Source organism: Tupaia chinensis, unplaced genomic scaffold, assembly GCF_000334495.1.
Source record: "Tupaia chinensis unplaced genomic scaffold, TupChi_1.0 Scaffold000448_1, whole genome shotgun sequence".
In the NCBI taxonomy this organism is placed as follows: domain Eukaryota; kingdom Metazoa; phylum Chordata; class Mammalia; order Scandentia; family Tupaiidae; genus Tupaia; species Tupaia belangeri.
Window position 1 is genome coordinate 181743 of NW_006159953.1, and position 12355 is coordinate 194097.

The following is a 12355-nucleotide window of genomic DNA, read 5'->3' on the forward strand; positions in this document are numbered from 1 at the left end:
GCCTAGGGTCAGATTTGGGTACATGTATAGGTATGTGTCAGCTGTGCTAGCTACTGGATATATTTAGACTAATTAAGTTCATTGTCAGAACAATTGAATGGGGGAGGGGGCAGAAGGCATGGAGGGCAACCATGGATGCCAGGGACAATGGAGGAGGAAGATGGGACATAGCAGAGGGTGGGGGATGGGGAATCAGGGATGGCAAGACAAAGGGCAAGGTATACAGGATGTAAGAATTGGAAAATTTTTTGCTGAGAACATGTATGTTGATGTGCTTGATTGAACCAATGCACAGTGTATTTTGGATGGAAAATTCATTTGTGTGTTGTGATGGTGTATAGTAAATTAATGTAGAAAATAAAAATAAAAAGCCATTAAAAAAAGTAAAAAAAAAAAAAATTAAGCTCTAATTTCAAACAAAGGAATCTGAACTGATATGACCACAACGTCTCTTGGGGAGAAGTTTCCATTGCTTTTAGAAAATAAAATTTATGCAAAGGTTATCAGAGGTTGATATATTTATACTGTAACATCATTACTGCTATTAAAACTGCCTAATGTGATATATAAAGAATATAAACTAGATGCTTAATAAAAAGAAAAAAACAAACATTCAGGGGAAATGCAGGTTATGAAAAAATGGTTGTGTATTTCATTATTTTTGCACAAAATTAACCACTTTAATATTTTAATTCCATTTTCCTACATCTTTTAAACATCCCCTTATATCTACTTGGAATTCTAGAAGAAAGTGAGAGAAAAAGGGTTTAAGGACACATTTAAAGATATGGAAGGCAAACTTTTTCAGAACTTGAGAAAGAAAATGAATCATTAGATCCAGAAATTCCAGTGCATCTTGAGGAAGACAACTTAAAAGAAGCCCATATTTAAGATCTACCATAGTTAAATTGCAAACCATTTTATTACAAAAAGAAAGAAAAAGGAAAATAAGGAAAAAGAAAAGCAGAAAAATTAAGAAAAAGAAACACATTTTTAAAAATTTGATGGCTTTTTTTTTTTCCTAGAGGAAGAAATTTATCCATTTTCTGCTATTTCGCTAAGAAATAGTTTATTTATTCTTTCCCTCAAATATAAAACAGAGGGACCAGCAGTTAGTGTAATGGCTATGTCGCTGGACTCCCACGTAGTCGACCGTGGTTCGAGTCCTGGACCCAGTGGCTTAAACTCAACACCAGGTGCGTGTGCGTGCGTGCCCAAGATCCCGAGAGGAGAAAGGAGGAGAAGGGATTATGGCATGGCCATCCCCCCCTGGGGGTGATTTCTAGCTTTCTGTCTCTCTGTCTCTCTCCGTCTTTCTGGGGAGTGCACGCGCCCTATAGCAAAAACCTCTCCAAAAATAAAATACATATATAAAACAGAAAAACCCATATTGCAACGCTTATTCCTGAATGAAAGGAAATGGGAGCTGGGGGGGGGGGCAATTGGAGAGGTTCTGTTGTAGCTGACACCTGTAAGATCATTCAGAGCACTGTGGGGAGGTGGTATGTGCATTTACAAGTTGGAACAGGCGAGAGTGGTATTACAGTTGTTTGTATTACAAGTTTAAATTCAGCTGAGCTAATCTGGTAAACTGCAAGACATCTGCTCTGGACACTCAACAAACATCCACTGTGTGGCGTACTGTCACCGTTAAGCAGAGCACTGTTAGGAAACCCCCGGTCTTTGTTCACTTTAGTTCAGCTTGAAAGCAGCCACTGTGAAACTCAGTTCTTTTAGGGAATGGACTAGGCAGGCTCCTGTGAGTGGGCACGCTTCAAGCTCAGAGTCCTAGTCTTTGAAGCAGTCGCAAGGGGACAGATGTGGTGTGGGTTTCATGTCTGCCGAGGTATGGTAATCTTTTGGCTCCCTGATTCCATTTGCTATCTCAACAGTAAAGCAGCAGAAGCCTTCCAAAGCTGCACTAAAACACAGCCATCCATACGTTCATACGTAAAATACTAAAGTGATACTATAATCAAAAGGGGGGGGGGAGGCGTGGGAAGGAGTGAAAGGGAAATAAACAAAAACAACAACACTCATTTCTCCAGAAAGTACAATTACTGACTCACAGATATTTGGAATAGGTTCCAGTGCTTGTTTTTTCTTTATTGTTTTCTCTAACATAGTTACTTATCTTAATAATTAATGAAAATACGAGATGTGTGTAAGCATATTTAACCAGTATTATAACCCTTCTCATTCTCTTACATGCCAACACTTTTTCTCTGTGTCTCTAGAAAGATTTATTTTGTGGGAACAGTGGATGGTGTAATGGTTATGTTGCTGAACTCCCATGTGTTCCACCGCAGTTGGAGTCCTGGAAGGCGGCTTCAAATTAACCTGGGACCTGTGGGAGCTTGCCCAAGATCTCTAAAGAGAATGGAGGAGAAGGGATTTTCCCGTGGCCAGACCTCGTGGGCGCTGATTTCTGGCTTTCTATCTCTCTGTCTCTCTTTGTTTCTCCAGCAGTGAGTGCACATGCCCTATAGCAAAAAAATCCCAATTATAAAAAACAAAGATTTACTTTGTGAGGGAAAAGTTGAAAGAAGTTGTTTTTCAAAATTAAATGCATAATTCAACGTGGTTACATTCAATACTTATTGTAGGATGGCAAGTCAGATAAAGCATGTTTATACCTGAATATTATTTAATAACAGTTTTTAATAACCACTGTTATTGACTTTAAATTTGGGAAAAATAGAATTAATTCTTTGCATTACATCGCATTTTTAAAATGAGAATGCTCACTCTTTAATTTTGCTGAAGTGAGGTGAGGGAGCAGAGATGAAGTTATTGTAGGTTTTATGGTTCAGTGAGACGGGGACTCATCTTATGGCTCACGCTGCCAAAAACACTGTGGAAGATGTGGACACTCAAAATCCATGTCTACTGCACATCATGATTCTTCCTTTGTAGTTCTCTTCTTTTTTAATTTTTATTATCATCATAATCTTCTTTATATTACATTGGATTGCATATAACTTTACAGTGTATTACATTGCTTTTTCAAAAGGGAATGCCATGCATGTCAGTCAATACAGAGACATTAATCTCCCCACTTCATCATTCAATATCTTTTCTATGTTTTTCCCAATCATTATTATTATTATAAACCATGTCCTCTAAGTTAAAGCCAACACTTGTTATTTAGAGAACATGGTTTATTTTGCATTTTACTATGCTTTTGGGCTAAACATCAAATTCCAGCATACATTTATTTTTGTCATCTTCTTTACAACAACAACTGAAATTTATCTTTGAAAATTTTTCATAGTTTGGGCAATTGCTACTGAATTTGTAAAAAATAAACTGCTTTTTCAAGTCTTTTTTTTTAAGGGTAACAAATACATACCTTTTTTTTATTAATGGGAAGCTTTTGAGCAATAAAATGTGTTTAAATTTTGGCTAGTTTAATAGTGTACATATACAGCTCTAGTTGAGACACTACGCAGTGGAAATTACAAATGCATGAACCCCGTTATCCAAGCTGAGCCTCCAGACGTTTCACATGTGAGTATAAATGAGAGCAGGAAAAGGACAGAAGATCCTCAGTGTAGGCATGCAATTGTGACTGGAATTATTTTGTGTAAGTACGGCAAGTAGAATGCATAGCATTTAAGTCTTTAGAATGATAGGAAGATATACTAGAAAAAAATTAAACTTAACACAAAAAGTCACTGCTGAGTTGCGTTTCATATTTTGAAACACCATCAAAAATAGAAAGACAAGAGATAAAAACATGAACTTGCAATTCACCTTTTATTCCCCTTTTTTCTAGACGTATGTAATTAGAACCTGTGTCTGTGAATGAGGACAACCATGACAAACCCTTTGAAGAGCAAGGGGGATCCAGTCTGGTAGCCAGTTAGCGTATTGTGTGTTTCCCGAAGTTGAAATGACTCTCAAGGGCTTACTGTAACACTGGGCGGTTTGAAAGAGTTGGCATTCCCGATTGGCCAGCCTGATACTGCTTGTACCATAATCATAGAGGATGGTGAACTGGGAGTGGGTCCCTGTCACTTATTACCACTTTTGAGATGCATGAGCTAAGTGAAATTAGTATGAAATGTTGTTTCTCCAGCTTTTAAAAATATACAGAAAGACTTCTAGACTTCCCCAGAAGTTAAGAATCGGAGCTCAAATTTATCCTTTTCTGATTTCAAATTTATAGTTATCTATTTCTCTGAGTTGCTATTTCCTGTGTAATAAAAACCTTTTATTCTATGCCCTAGAAACTTAAATAATATTTTTGGCTGAAGAACATACTGTATTTTCTATTGGAAAGATATTTTCTATTCTAAAATGTTATCTCCCCCCGCCTTTTTTTTTCATCCATGCACAAATTGTGAAGCAAAGGGGGACTGGAGCCAGCAAAGAAGTACGTATAATCATTTTACAGCAGGTGGGCTGGAGGCAACTAGCTTAAATTTAGTATGATCAAGTGTATTATTTATTATTTATATCTGTTAAATAGTAATCAAAACGTTATCTTTAGAAATAAGTGATTTAAAGCATTTTGTATGTTTCATATATGATAATAATATACAATTATCAAATAGCTTATTGAAATGTATTACTGCATAGACATTTCCAAAAACTTATTGTTCTAGGAATTTCATGTATTTCTCAGTAAAATGGCCCCCAATCAATGAAAAATAAGGACTTTTTTTTTTTATTTCTAGCAACCTCTTAGTTTCCCTTTTGGTAATAACTCACTTGCAATTCTTTTTGTTAAATATAGGAGGAAAAAAAATCATCCATTTAACCGTGTTTTAGTTGCTAGAATGCAGTGAACTGGACCAGGCTTACTTAGAGATCAGTAATTCAACAGTATTCAGAGGTAGTGTGGAAGAGCTATAGAAACAAGCACATGTCCTTTAAACAACTTGTATTACTATTTTTAGTTGGCATATAAAGTAAACACTCATGTAGAAATTAGGGATATTTAAGACAGATACAGTATTATTGAAGATATTATGTGGTACTGACTTTAAGCACAATATGAATGGAGTTTCAAGGAGGAAGTGGAATTTCATCTGTGCATTGAAGAATATATTGCTGAATATCCAGGACACAGAGGGCATTTCAGGTGGGAAGGGAAAAAGTGCAGAAAGAGTCAAGGAGACAAGAATGAGCAAAGCACTTTGTAGGAACAGTAATGCGAGGGACCAGATTGGAGGAGAGAGCATTGGTTGAAGCTAAGAAGGGTAGCCAGACATAAGATCTTCCAGAGAGTATTACCTTGTACCATTAATACCATGGCCCTAAAAAGCCAAACACGAATCTGTCTGTAATGCACTAAGCCATAGGGAGTCACTATTGAGCAGTTTATTTAAATATTAATTTTTTCATATAAATTGGTAATATATTTTCTCATACCTAATAGAGACTAAAATTAAGCCTTCAGTCTTGTTTTCAATTTAGAATTCTCATTTCAAATGAAACTTTCTCCTTTATTATTTAAAGGATTAAAATAAAACCTTAATCCTAGAGCATATGGGAAATCATCCTTGAATATATCAATAGAAGTGAGGAAGGGTGGAAAAATTGTAGCTATAACTTTAATAAGCTAGAAGATGTGCATTGTCTCCTTCTGGAAAACTAGACAAGTTTTGAAAATGCCAGGCTTTTAATAATAGGGATGATAGAATAGATCAAAAGGAAAGGTCAGTGAGTATTCACAAGAATGGCTTTTGCGTTGTTGTGAATAGGGTTGTTGGAAGTTACTGCTTTACCGAGGACAGAGCGTCCATGGAGATCCCAGAGCAGGAAGCCATCAGCTGCTTCCTCATTTCTCTCTAGATTCAGAAAAAAGCAGTGCACAGTGCATGTTTAAACACGATTGTATGTTAAGTGAGCTCTGATTCATTCCAGACTTTCTTTAGAGGTTAATGATAATGCTAATTTACATTTTGTAGTCTTTTAGTGGTTTTTCAGGAAGGTTTGCTTTATCTCACTCTATGTCCTTAGTCTCTCTGCTTTAATCTGAGGAAAGCAGGCTAGATGGAGCCTTGCTCAGCATCAGGTTAATGACTAATAGAAGAAACCGAGACTCAAGTTTGCCTTTTTTGATTTCAGACCTAGAGAGTTGTTTACTTCTTGAAACTGCTACTTGCTCTGTAATGTAAAACTTTTATTCTGTGCCCTAGCATACTTAAACCATATGTGGAGTGAGAATAGATTTTAATGCTTTGAAGAAAACCCCCTGAATGCTTTACAATCAGTACTGTTAATCAGTTATAATGCTTTATAACTCAGCAATGTCAATGTGCTTTTTACTTCTGCATCTGTTCAGTTTTGCATTAGGCACTTTTAAGGTAGTAGCAAAGCAGTTTTCTGGATAGTGACTGGGAATTTACTAGTAAAATGGTGAAGCTTCATTTTCACTTACTGTAGCTATGATTCCACAAACACTTAGCTAGCTAAGAGGTTGAAAGTAGTGATCTCTAGAACTCTAGCTGACGTCCCCCCTTTATTGGAATAACCTGAGATCTGTGCTAAAGACTCAGAGTCTTCAGTTCCACCTTGGACTCACAGACTTAAAATTTCTGGAATCTATTATTTTAAGGATCTCAGTGGATTTTTATGCACACTAACTTTTAAATTGTAGTTGGAAGTCATCTTCTAACATCCTTGAAAAATTGAAATTTTCTGATCTGGCCGTGTAGTGCAGTGGTTAAGCTCTTGCACAGGGAACCAAATCCCACATGGCCTACAGTGATTTTTGGATCCTGGATCCATGGGCTTGTAAAACATGTCAGGCAGGTGTCTTGAATACCCCAAATCCTGACAGGATGACAAAGAGAAGGAAAAGGGATTGTGGTATGACCACGTCCTATTGGGGGTTGCTTGTTCTTTCTGCTGAATGAGAACACCCTCTGGCAAAAAAGCAAGCAAACAAAACCAACAGGTTGTGCAGAGGTTAAGGAGGCTGGATCCCACAGGGCCAACTGAATGGTTTGAGTCCTGGACCCAGTGGCTTGAAAAATCGTACCAGGTGCATATGCGTGTGAGTAGAGAAGGGATTGTGGTGGCATGGCTTTCCCCTCTGAGGAATGAGTTCTCACTTTCCTTCTTTCTGTCTGTCTCTTGTAAGTACATGTGCCCTGTACCCAAACTGAAAAAACTATCAGAATACAAGAAAGGAAAGGAAAAAAAAGAAAAAAATGTCTTTTTAATTTTTCTTGTCTCATCTTCAACTCTGTGTTGTGCTAAGGAGATCAAATTTTTTCCAGTTCAGTTTTTTTTTTAACATCAACTTGTCTTGCAAAACAATGCACACACCTACTCACACACACACACACACACACACACACACACACACACACATACATTCTGCTAGAATCACAATCCTGGCAAAGTCAACTAACACAAACTGGAAATAGTAAATGTGTGGTGTGTGGTGGTGAAGGATGGGGTGAGGTTTTTTCCTTATTAACTGGGTTGCGGTTGGGGGAATCCCAAGGCAACAGACTCAGCCACATAATGATATAATCATTAATAATGATAATCTATATATTGTGAGAAAAATTTTAGGCATGGACATTAATTATATATAGTTTATAAATATTAATAGACTGTAATAGAAAGATATGGGGGAGCATAGAAAGAGAGACATAGCAAACTTTGTCATGTCTACATAAAACAGAAAGGTCATTTCAGTATCCTTGTAGGGGAAATTGTCTATGGTAAAATTGGAAGTGTTACAAACACAAACTTTAGTGAAAGACTGCTTTGACAAGATTTAGTGTTGTTACTGTTGGTAAAGATAGTATTATATATTTTTTCCTAAAGTAGAATTTTAATCATTTCTGGCCTAATCAGAGAATATAAATTCTTGGAAGAAATTCTGTTCTTCCTGGGCAAATTTCAGGAAACTATAACATTTTGTACAGAGAAGATGTTCTTTATCAACAATAAATAAATACTTATCATCATCTTAGAAAATAATTATCTTAACAAGTTCCTCATTTTAAAAATAAGTGAGAAACCATATTGATTCAAAAAGCTAAGAAAAATGATCCCAGTGTCATAAGAAAAATATTTACTTTATTCATGACAGAAATATTTGTTTGGTTCTAGACAGATTTTTCTGGAAAAATAAAGGTATGAATATAATCATGTTAGCTATTAGGAGGATATTAAAAATATATTTTCCAATGTGAATTACTTTAATATGGACACATTTTGAATTGAGCAGCATTATTTTTGAAGGACTACTTTAGACTATAATAAGAAATCCTTCTCATTTCCTTTCTACAAGCAGTACAGAAGTTAGAAATAGTCTTGTGTGAATTCATGAAGAAATGGCTTCTTTCTTGAAGTAGAGGACTGCATTTCAGCAATAAGCGTACGATCATCCTCACTTCCATGCTATTTGGTGGAGCAAATCAACACATTTCCCTGTAATTGGATTTCAATGAACCCTCCACTTATTTTCACACAGAACTCTTGGGTTCAGACGGACAAGCTTGACTATGAGCCTGTGAATATGGGGATTATACTGTGCTAAGGGCTTACATTTGAAACTGACACGAACAAGGAACATACATGCCCTTGGGCACCTTGTCGGGTAGGTGGGGGAAAACACTCACCAGAAAATAGAAAGGAAGATTGCTTTGGAGATTCAACAATAAAGGAAAAAGAAAAAGAAATCAATGTTTACTTAGGGACAGACCTACCACTTGCCAGTGCCTGGATAAGCTCTGTGCAATGGATCTGACCCTGTGGGTTTACTGTAAAGCAAAATGAAGCAAACCGAACCAAACCACATCTATTAGCCTAGGCAATCCATAGTTTTAAACTACTTCTGTATTAAAGATCATGTTCCCCACACAGAAGTAAATTTGCCAGCACGATTTGTACATTGCAATGTCTAATGAAAGAGCCGTGGACCGAATTTATTAGCCAGTAGTTTAACTTTCTTTCTTGGTCTCTGGTCCTTTCAGACATCCCTTATTTGAACAGATTTTCGATCTTTCTCTTTTCAATCTTCATTTGAAAAGAGGAGCAGGGCAAAAATAAAACCTTCATTTGCTTTTTTGATGCTGGCCTACTTAAAATTCTTGAGGAAGTAACTTTTTTTTTTTTTATCTAATATTTAACCACTTCTCTGATATTTTAATTCTCTCCCTCCACCTTATCAGTTACATATATGAATCATTATATTGTTACATTTCTCATAGATGAAAAAAATCTTTTCTGTAAAAATCATCAACTTTTAGTAACTTGAGAACATTGTTCACTGAGAGAATAAATCCAAGGTATTTAGGAAAGTGTATTATGTTAAGTTCAATCTGTCATTATTAAATTTCAAAGAAAATACAAATTGCAGTTTATTAGTTCCTATATTACCTACCATTTAGAGATGTTAAAGAGAAATCTCATATTTGCTCCTGAGGGATAGCGTGATTTGTACCTCAGCATGTGGGGGAAACACATGGATGAAGTGATAATTGCTGCAATACATTGTGGCCTATTTGCCTTAAAAAATGGCTTCGTACACACACAGAAATAATAAACTTCATTCTCCCTTGAGCTCTGAAGGAAGATGTGACTTCCCTGTCCCTTTATGGTACTATTTAAGTAAATTTAAGCTTCAATTCAATACAAGTTAAAGGATAGTATCAGTCTGTGTGAACTTCACTTTTCTGGAAATTTACTCTATTGGGTTGAGGGGGTGTGTCTTAGAGTTTCTCTTTGTTTTTGTTTTCTATTTGTTTGTTTGTTTGAGAGAGATTTTTGCTATAGGGCGCGTGCGCTCACCAGAGAGACAAAAAGAGACAGAGAGACAGAAAGTGAGAAATCACCTCCCCAGAGGGGATGGCCATGCCGCAGTCTCTTCTCTTCCATTCTCCTCTTGGGATTTTGAGAAAGCATGCACATGCTCCTGGCGAATTTAAGTCATTGGGTCTGGGTCTTGAACTGCGGTCAAATACATGGGAGTCCAGTGACATAGCCATTACACCATCTGCTGGTCCTCTAGAGTTTCCCAATGTAAATATATAAATTTCTGAGGTGGAGTAAATACACTAACATTATTTTCACTCTTTTTAACTGCCAGAGAGTGTGTGCTCTTGCCAAAGAGAGAGACAGAGACAGAGAGAAGAAGAGGGAAGAGCACCCCCAGTGGGAAATGGTCATGCTACAATCCCTTCTCCATTTCTCCATCCTTCTGAGATTTCAGGCACTCATGTACATCAGCCCAGACGTGCTTTTCAAACCACTGCCAGGCCAGGATTCCACCACAAAGTTGGCCCTGTGGGATCCAGCTCCCTTAACCACTGGGCCACAGAGCTGACCCTATTTTCACTTTCAAGGCCTTTGAATAAACCACAGATCAATTTGTGGTATATGAGAAGGGGAAATAGAGTGATAGGGACGACAACAGGCTTTAAGCTGTCAACACAGCATAAAAGCTCTCCAAGAAAGACTGAAGTGAGGACTTCTCCGTTTTGAAGTCAGAGAGAAATCTCATTGACTATCAGCTTTGCTTTGACCAAATGTGATCATGAGTATGCAATAACTCACTTAACTTTATGTACCCAAAGAAGAAATGATCATTTCACCAATTGGCTCTTTCTGTTGAGTTCCTCATTTCAGTGAAGGCAGCATTTTCTCAGTAGCTGACGTCTTTCTCTTTCCACTTATTAAAGTGTTTTCATCACCTGCAGACTCTGCCTCCACATAATCTCATTTGTTTCCTCCTTTATATCCCCTTCCCGGAATCAAGTTCAAGACTGTGCCATCTTTTGCTTGGATTATTGATTTGCTTTCTAACAGATGCCATTATTTCCAATACCCTCTCTGTAAGAATCCAGTCAGATAAATGATTTTTAAAACTTAGATTTGCCCTAAACTTGTAATATTTCTGCTAAATAGCATCTGTGATCACCTGCTGATAGCAAGGCAATTAGCCGCACACCTATTTTTCTAACATACAACGTCAGTTGTCATAATGTCCTTTTTTTCAATCTCCTTTTCCTCTATCGCTCTAAGTAGCTGTGGCGCTCTCTGCTATTTCACGCCCCACCAGACACTGGCAGGATGTGTCTAAATTAATGTTGCTACCACCTGAGTGTGTGTTTCCATTTCCCCCAAAATGCTGTTTATTTAACACCCATTTTTATATACATTCTCTGTGAAAGTTTCCAATCAGTCATGATCCTCTGTACCATCACAGCTATGCAAACAACTTCCATGTCAAATCTTTATTTGTTCTTTTTCTATTACAGTTTTAATTTTCTGTTTTTTTCCCCTTTCATATTATGAACATATTAAGGAGTAAATGTATTACATAAAAAGGAAACTGTAAATATTTGTTAGATTGAGAGTAATATTTCTGGGATATATTAAAGGATAGATGTAATGCATTCTTTTTTTTTTTTCTTTTTTTTGGGAGAGGTTTATTTATTTATTTTTTTTGCTATAGGGCGCATGCGCTCTCCAGACAGACAGAGAGAGACAGAGAGACAGAAAGCGAGAAATCACCCCCCAGGGGGGATGGCCACACCACAATCCCTTCTCCTCCATTCTCCTCTCGGGATCTTGGACACGCACGCACATGTGCCCAGCATGAGTTTAAGCCACCGGGTCCGGGACTCAAACCACAGTCAACTATGTGGGCACCCAGCGACATAGCCATTACGTAAGCTAACTGCTGGTCCCTGATGTAATGTACTCTTAAGCATGCACTGGAAGAGAAACATGGGGAATTGCTTTGGCTCACTGAACTAAGAGTAATTAATTGGGATATATATGTGTGTGCGTGTTTGCAATATGTTTCCCTGTTCATTTCTACCAGCTGTAAAATTAGAGATTTATTTGGAAGTTAATCAGAAATTCTAAGAGTTCCTATCACATTTTCTCCAATAAAAGGGATGTAATGTCCAAATCAACTGTGTGCATCTCTACAGACATTTTAGTTAGTAACTGAACTTATTAACATGAACAGAAATGAACTTTGTATTTTGAAAAGACATAGGAATATAACCATGGTGAATACCCTAGGACATTTAGTGACTTAAATTTGCTTTCTAAATGAACAAAGGGCAATTATTGCCTCACTTCCTCATTGACTTCTTAATCCTAGGGTAAGTCTTTGATTTTGAATGTTAAAAATATACGGTTCAGATAATATTCTTTTATGAATTTATATTAAACCAAATACATGAAATATTCACATGTTCAGTATACAGAATTATTTTGCCATATCCAATTCAGTTTATGATTACTTTTTCCTACCTAAACACAGAAACAACGTCAAGCTCTGACTTTTACGTTTACTCCAGTCGTAATTGTTACTGTTATCTCCTTCTCATTCCCCTTTTGCTTATGGATGAGACGGAGAAGAGAC